This window comes from Canis aureus, chromosome 2 (assembly GCF_053574225.1).
Source record: "Canis aureus isolate CA01 chromosome 2, VMU_Caureus_v.1.0, whole genome shotgun sequence".
Taxonomy (NCBI): Eukaryota; Metazoa; Chordata; class Mammalia; order Carnivora; family Canidae; genus Canis; species Canis aureus.
In genome coordinates this window covers 48,518,191-48,526,707 of record NC_135612.1, presented here as the reverse complement: position 1 = coordinate 48,526,707, position 8,517 = coordinate 48,518,191, and the positions used below count along the sequence as shown (strand labels likewise).

General features: G+C 40.9%; 1 long non-coding RNA gene across 1 annotated transcript; it reads left to right on the top strand.

Annotated features, from left to right (window-relative positions):
- The first annotated feature begins 442 nt into the window (after positions 1–442).
- Positions 443–5,931, top strand: LOC144290641 (uncharacterized). The gene is made up of 3 exons (XR_013358225.1): positions 443–498; positions 5,529–5,750; positions 5,840–5,931. It is a non-coding gene; the product is annotated as an uncharacterized LOC144290641 (long non-coding RNA).
- Positions 5,932–8,517: the final 2,586 nt, after the last annotated feature.

Below are 8,517 nucleotides of genomic sequence, written 5' to 3'. Positions count from 1 at the left end.
AACTGCCCAGGATGTTGAATACATATGAAGACTTTTTAGTGGTTTTCAGCACCAGAAAAACAACACTGCTATAAGATATAACTTACTATGAGCATCACTGGTAGTGAAAGCCTGCATTTTGTGGTCCTGGCTCTACCCGTGACTTCTTATGAGATCCTGAGCAATAACGTCTTGCCCTCTGAGGGACTCAGTTTCCCTTTCAGCAAGCAAGAATACTGGGGGGAAAGATGACAAAACTCTCTGCCAATTCTAAAGTCATGGGAAAACTGTAGGCTCTTTTTCTAATGCTTCAAGTCTTAGATATGTGTTAATTATCTCCCAGTGTGGTATTTGCTATGTTACTTTAGGAGCATCACACTGAGAGAATCAGATCAGTTGTGTTGCCTTACATCACAAAGAACCACACTGGACCACCGGCTCAGCCCAGATCTGCCTGTGTGATGTGGGTCACAGCAGCAGGAAGCTTTCTCTGAACATGCTAGGAAGTCAAGAGGGAAGGTAAAAAGAGAAGGTTTCCCCTTTTTACTGATCTGGTGCGTTTGTCTTGGTTCTGGTTCACTTGGAGCCAATAAATTAATCCCCTGGGGTGACAATAATGATTAGGGTTTTTGTTTTATGGTTTGACCACGTGGTAATCTGTAGAGGAATGGTGGAAATCTAGTCATTAATGGGTAAGAGATGACAGATTATCTGATTTGTTGGTCTGTTAGACTAACTTCTGTTAAGTTCTGGTCAATTAAGAACTTCATGTTCATAAGGAAGGAGATTAACTCTTTGAAATCTGGGCCAGCAAAGTCTTGTGTCTCATATTTACTTTTAACTTCTGGCTAAAGCTGTAGAACTAAAGCTACAAACTCTCTATATAACCATAACTGAGAAAGGCCTTGGCATCTCGCTGTAAGAATGTGAAATGGTTTCCTACTTCTGGAGAATATTGATAAATTAGATTGTTTCTTAATTTAAAAGATCACTCCTCTAACTTGTTTATAAACATAAATAATCATATAAGTGAAATATTCCTAAAAATTCCACCAAATTATAACATGGAATTTCTTTTTTTTTTAACACAGAATTTCTGATACTTTAATGTGTTACACATGAAAAAAATCCTGCTTACACAAATTATTAGCTCAGAAACATTCTGAGGATGTAAGCTCACATTATGGTCAATTTTGGCAAATCACATTACTTCAAGAAAAACCAGCTATGTCTTTTCTTTGATTTATCAGTGTTGAGTATAATACAATAGTACATTTCATCTTACTTGGATTTATTTTTGCAAGAAAAAAATCTGAAGTTTCCTAAATTTATACAGGGTTGCCAACCAAATAAGCTACCATTACACCCAATGATGTTTAAGATGATAAAAAATGTAAATTTGTGTTCAACTAAATTGAGTCATTATCTTACAAAGTTTTCATATCAACAGTAATTATATTTTATATTGAATCAGTTTGGACATAATTTCCAACATCTTTAGATGAATTAAAACTTCAGAAAAATATCAAACTGAGCTAATTAAAAGATAGTTCTTATATACCTAGATATTATCTAAAATAGAATAGTGAGACATTAATTACAAAGTATAACAAAGTTTATGTACTTTTGTTTTTATATGCTATACCGTTATATCTTCAGGTCATGTTAATAAATAAATTCATCTTAATGTGTAAAAGTGATGTCTGTGGCTAAATAAAATTGTATTATGTGTATCAAAAGCTTTGTTAGTCTGCTAAATGTTCATATATGACAGCTCTCAATTATCTATCCCCCATTTTCTCTGTAAAGTAGAAGTTAGTTACTTTAGTTACAAGGCATAATTAAAATGGACTGTTGAGACTATATTAGAAGCCATCATGGAAGTGCTTCTGTGCTTTCATTTTTCAAACAAGTCTATTCCAGAATATGAAACAGAGAAAGTGAAAGACAAAACATGGAAAGTGAATTCTATTTGCCTTCGTTTATAATACCTGAATCTGAAGAGAAGCCATGAAAACTGTTAACATTTTGGCAAACCTGTCTCGTTTTGAAACGTTAACTTCCATGGTTTATTGACCAATGTGTTTATCTACAATATAAAAAAATATTCTATACCATTTGTGTAATCTACCTAGATAGCAAAGATTCTTTGTCTTATCAGAATAATTTTTGTGTTTCTGTCTGTGCTTTATGTTTAATTTATTATTTCCTTGATTATTTAAAAAAAGATTCATGACTTGTGAAGCAGCTAAAATGCTTTATAAGTCTATTATTTAAAAATATTTATTAGTCACTTTTAGAAATAGATAGCCCATTATTGTTTTTCAGGCACCCAATGATCCTAACTTACATAAGTATCCAATTCTTCTCTGGGAACTCATTAGATTTTGCCTTTCCTAGGTTAGATACTAATTTAGAAAAAATAAAATGCTTAGGGTATTTTCTAGACCTATCTTTGACAATTTCCAATTGGCCAGTAAAAAATTACAAAGGTTTGTTCTTTAACCTTACAAAAAGACAGATGCTGAAAATAATTAGGTTTGGTGTGAAGCATATTCCTTGATTGGATTAACTATTGTGGAAGATACATTTTGAAGAGTTGTCAGATGAGGAAGGCTGCCAGCCTTCCCTGCCTGAGACAAGTTCCTGCCTCTCACACAGAGGAACCCTGAGATGGCACTACCCTCTAGTCTACACAACAGTAAAAGTGGCCTGGTCTCCCTCTTCCATCTTAGTTTCTACAGGGTGAGAGGATGTACGCATCCAAAGGATTTGGGAAGGTAAAAGTTCAGTAATTGAAGGGAATACAGAGAAGCTTCTCTTGAATGCTTTTCCTCCTCCCCATGCTCACAAGACCACCACCTTCCAGATGTTTCCTTCTACAGTTGACCCTTGAACTGCACAGGTCCACTTATAGATGCATTTTTTCCAATAAATACAATACAGTATTACAAATGTATTTTCTCTTCCTTGTAATTTTCTTAACATTTTCTCTAGCCTATTTGATTTTAAGAATATATTATATAATACATGTAACATACATAAACTATGTGTTAATCAACTGTGTTATTGGTAAGGCTTCTAGTAAACAATAGGCTATTTGTAATTATGTTTTGTGGGAGTCAAAGTTATATGCAGATTTTCAAATTTGTGGGAGGTCAGCACCTCTACCCTCTTCATTGTTCAAGGGTCAACTGTATGTGTAATGAGAATGACCTTTAGAAATCACAGAGAAGCAGAACCACTTGAGTACATAGGTGGATGGGTGGTGGGTGGGTGGATGGGAGGTGGATGAGTGGGTGGATGGATGGATGGAGGGGTGGGTGGATGGATGGGGGGATAAATGGGTGGATGGGTGGGTGGGTGGATGGATGGATAGGGCTGCTACAGGAGGAATTTGGTCTTATACAACTGTAAGTCCCTATAGGATGTTGTCTTCTTATCTGATGCTGCACTTAACGTCCTCAGGGTAGGCAATTGGGAAGGGAAGATGGTTGTAATGTGAGGGAGAAAATGGAAAAGCTGGAACTCACAGGATGGACTAAAACCTATGTCAACTCGGATGAACAGGTGTCCTCAAGAAGCTGACTTTAGGGCTTGGGGAAAATACAGCTGGTTTTGCATGCCACAAGAAACTGTGGATTTCTCAGATCCTCTCCACCACATTTTCCAGGACATTTTTCTCTCTCTGTAGTTAGTACTTAAATTTATCTAGGGGTTCTATCAAGTAGGCATCCCCCTACTCAGCCTGAAGGAATCAGCGCACAAGGACCTACACCTCTCACTGCCTCTCTGACTGTTCTCTCCTCCCCTCAGCCTGTGGAGTTGTTGTGGAGTCTGTGTTTACAGAAGAGAAATAGCTGCTTGGCAAACAGCCTTCCAAAATTTTCCCACTACACTATTGGGCAGTGGCTCCTTAATCTTTAAAACCAACTATATGATATCTTTTCCTCTGGCTCTGCTATGGTCATCACCTTGCAGGAAAGTGGACTCACATCTGACTGCTGGGGTTAAGGGGCAAAGAGCAGGTGAGGAAAGGTGAAAACACCAAAAAGACCTTGAGGAGCAAGTGGGGAGATTCAGAGTGGAGAGGGATTCACTGGTGAATGCTCCAGAATTTTTCCCACCACCTAAAGACTCAAAATCAAGGACTTTCTGGGCAGTAATTTCAACAAATTCTTTATTCCTTTCCAGTAAAGAAGCAAACCTACTGCACACACTGCTTATGAAGCCACTGAGACCACCATCTATGTCTTAGTATGATCCCCACCCACCCAATAAGATCCTACTAAATGACATAAAGAAAATGATGCTGGTGATAATAAAAACCAAAGCCATGGTAGAAAGCTACCACCTACCTCCCACTAGCTGAGTTCATCTGGCACCCATAGGTAGAAACCCAGAAGCATGAAGACAGGAGGGACAGTTTGAGGATACACTGGTCTACCATCATATTGCAATTGGTAGGACCAATTCAATTGGCTGATATGGGCTACATTCTTGGTGGTTTTTGAGAGAAGGCATCTACCCATCTAATCCAGCTTCCTAGTCTGCTGCTAGCAAATTGCTTGCCATTCCTAGACTCCTTGCAGCCTTTTGAGACGAGTTTTCAAACCTAATTAAGCTTAGCATTATCATTGTTTTTATCACATTAAGTTCCCACTTGGCCCTCAGCAGCAGAGACCACAAAGTCAGCACTGCATCTTTAAACAGAAACAACAGATTTTGGTTCAATTAAAAATTCATTAAAATGCAAATTAGTTTGTAAATTTTTTTCCCTCCTTCTGATGATTCCTCAACATGGCTTTTTAATCATAGCTGGCTCTGAAAAAGAGGTGAACCTGTAGCTAGGAAGGAATAGAGAGGGAGAGCCAAAACTCTGGACCCCCTCTCACTGCTGCAGGATGAAGGATTCTCTGAGAGCCTTACCCCTCTCTTCAACCTTCTATCACCCATTTGCTCCCCAGAGGGGACTGGTTTCATCTTCACTGTCCCTCTGTGCTTAACTGGTAAATGCAATCATTTTTCTGATCTCCAGCTTACTGAACAATGTTATCTTAAGGGAAATACCAGGATAAAATGAATAATTAACCTTACCCACATACATTTCCTGGCTGTCCTATAATATTTTGGTAATGCTTTCAGGGAGCTTTCTCCACTAACAGTGTAGGGAAGTTTGACTTAGGGCTCTGTGATGATTTAAAATGACAACTAAGCCCCCAAGTGCTTAGCCAAGTAACCAAGTAGTGTTTTTAGACCAAAACCTTCAAAATCATAGTGAAACATCTAAAAACTAATAGCAATGTCTACTATACACGAGACCTACAAGGCATTACCTGCCTTTCTCACCAATCTACCCAGAAACCTTAATGAGCTCCCTATTTCTTACACCCAGCATAGGAATGGAGAAACTGAGGCTCAGAGATCCTAGGGGTACTTGCCCAAGGCCACACATTATTAGAAAGCATTAGTCGAGACTTGACCTCATGTTCCTTGGATCCCAATTACCATTACACTAAACCCATGATCCTTTGTTTCCATTTTCACAGAATCTGTCCAGCTTATTGTTTTGCTGATTGACCAGCTGTTACATTCAATTGATCCTAAGACAGGTTGGATGTGTACAGGACGCTGGCTTTCAAGAAGACAATGCTGTGCTGCCTCAGACACGAGGAAAAATATTCTCAACATTCTGTATGCTGTGGGAAGCAGGCAACTCCTGCAAGTTCATTAGATGCCCCTAATTGCTAAGAACACATTCAGGAAGTATGGTAAATGCAACTTAATTGAGAACTAATTAACTTGTTATAGTTATCTCGTTACATGCCAATTAAATGTCTAAATATTCTTTTCTTCTCAGATAAAAGAATTTAAAAAAAAAAAAAAAGAAAGAAAGAAAATCGGTGAAAAACCTGGATCCCCAAACGAGAGAAGTCAGGTAGTAGGGCCTGGGTACGTATCAACCCCACAGGGGCAGCAGTGGAGGCTCCTGGTCCAGAAAATGTCAAGCTCATTAACACTATTTTAAAGGAAGATGTTCAAAGGCAGTGGGCAGATTTTGACTTTGAGAATTCTGCATTAAATCTGGTGTGAAATGGGATTTGGCCTCAAAGGTCCCAAAAGACAGGACCTAGTAAGGGCTGTTCCTACCACCCGGCTGCTGTCTAGCTATTTAAGGTTTGGGCTTCTTATCCATTTGTTTGCCTAATCTGCCCTTTTCCATGAAAATCCAAGGAGACCTTCCCTGTAGCTGCATGCTGTTATCAGGAGCATATTGCCAGGGCAGGGCTCAGTTTCAGCTCAGCTTCCAAGCAATCATTTGCTCTTAATCTGTTTTCACTGGCAATGTCATTTAAACATCTCCTCTGTAGAGTTTCCAGAAACTCTAACAAAGAGAATCAGCAGCAGCGGAGGAACGGCAAGGTGCCTACCCAGAGGGCTGGGAGAAGTCTGTTCACAGAGCTCTACCTTCAGCCCGGATGTTTTTTTTCTAAATTACATCCATTTAAATCACGGAGAAAAGCAAATTCTGCTTCTTCTTTTTTTTTTTTTTTTCCTGTCAGAATCTCATCTCAATATCCGGTCCTGGCAAAGAAGGGAGGCAGATCCTGTTCTCATCGGCTGGCCCCTGTCGGAACTGATGGGCAGTGGGTTTGGGCTGCCTTATTGAGATCGGCTGGCGTCCCATGAGGGTAGGGCGTATCTGGTTCTCCATCTTAATGAAAAGCAGTCAAGGCTGCTCCGAAACGTTCGCCCTGACTCCCTCGACCTCTCCAGTTTGACAATTAGTGCCTGTTCCAGAGCTTTCTGGCTCCCCATCTTGCTGAAGAATGTACCAACCGCATCATCCCCAGGGTTTTTTCCATTCTTCCTTTCTCACAGCCAGTGTTTATTCTCTCTTCTGGGGGCTTCTGGTGCTGACACAACTTGCAGCATTCTAGAGAGAAATTCCAATGCTGAAGGCCCATTCTCTCAGGGGAGCCCCTCACCCAGTCTGCCCCTAGGTTGGACCTCCAGCCCCACAGTCCAGGTGCAAAAGATCCTGATGGCACTCCTTAGTTCTGGCCTTTGGGAAGACAATAACAGAAGAATTCACTGAAAACAATGAGCCCACCCTACAGAATGAAAAATGATAATCCACTTATTATATAGTCCATTTAAGCTGTGGTACAAACAGCAAACTATAACACAGTGAGATTCTGATATGAATTTCCAGTTTATTTTCATGACAAAACGAGGGCAAACTCTCCTCCCCCCCTTGGTATTACTAGAAGCTTGCTTGCCATCTGATTTATCTGGGTTTTTGAAATTTATGATTGTCTCTGTTTGGCTCCTTTGCTTCCACTGAGTCTCCAACTCCGTTCTTGTTCTACTTCAGTCTGTGCTGGGACGTGGCTTCTTTGTGTGCAGCCCTGGCTTGCTTCTCTTTGCAGAAAACACTCAATCTCTGCTTATGCATTTGTTCAAAGTTCACTTTAAGTACAGAGTATTTATCAACTGTATTGCTCTGCAAAGTGCCTGCCGCTGGTTACTCATTACGGGGAATGGCTTCGCTTCCTATTTTGCATGGCCCTGCAGCTTGCTGTCTGTGTCTCTCTCATTTGAGTGCTCTGTTTTCTTTGGCCAGCTGCCTCTGTGCTCAGCCTGCAACCTGATGATCGTGGCATATTTCAAACTCTACTCCTGGAGGGTGGGGAAGGTAACTACCAGTGTGGGACAGACTACTCTAAAAGAGCTCTTCCATTGCATGGCAACACAGTGACTTGGTATCAAAATTCTCCTGGTAGAAGCAGCACCCTGGTAACAGAGGTTTAATGGAAGCTGTGGGGACGGAGGTAAAGGTGGGGGCCGCAGAGAGGGGTGGTTTCTGCCAGAGAATGGTTCTCTGAATCCGAGCCGCCCATTGCAATCCCCTGAAGCACAGTTGAAAATTCTGACACCTCCATCCCACCCCAGAGAGACTGACTGAATTACTGGAGAAGAGGAGAACCTGGACCTGGTTGTTGATTGTTTCAAATTCCTCAGGTGAGACTGAGAACAACCAGACTGCAAGTTTGAGTCAAATCAGAGTCAGCAAGAAGCCCAGCTTCACATTCGGGGGGAGCAAGGCTCAACCTCATGTCCAAAAAGCCAGCAAAATGATTGGAGTCCACAATGCAAAGCCAAGAGTTTGAAGCGGGGCACAAATGAAGCACGGGATAAAAAAAAAAAAAAAAAAAAAAAGCCAACCAGACGAGAGCCACAAGGACCTACAACAGCTTCTATAAGAGCTGTGGCCTGGTGGGACCCACAGCTCAGCCTCAGAGGCCAGCCAAAGTGTCTGGAGACCCACTGGGTCAGCTTGGCTTAATGTCTGAGGGAGGACCCATGGGGAGGTCTGTGACTTCGTATACACACCTCTAAGGCCCCATTCTGCCTGTGGTAGCTAAGGATTGAACCCACTTCATGACATTGCTACACTGATTATAATGACAAATACGGTGGCATAAAGGCATAGAGTGTTAGAGCCCCAAGAAATAACGTAGTCTGACCTCCTCC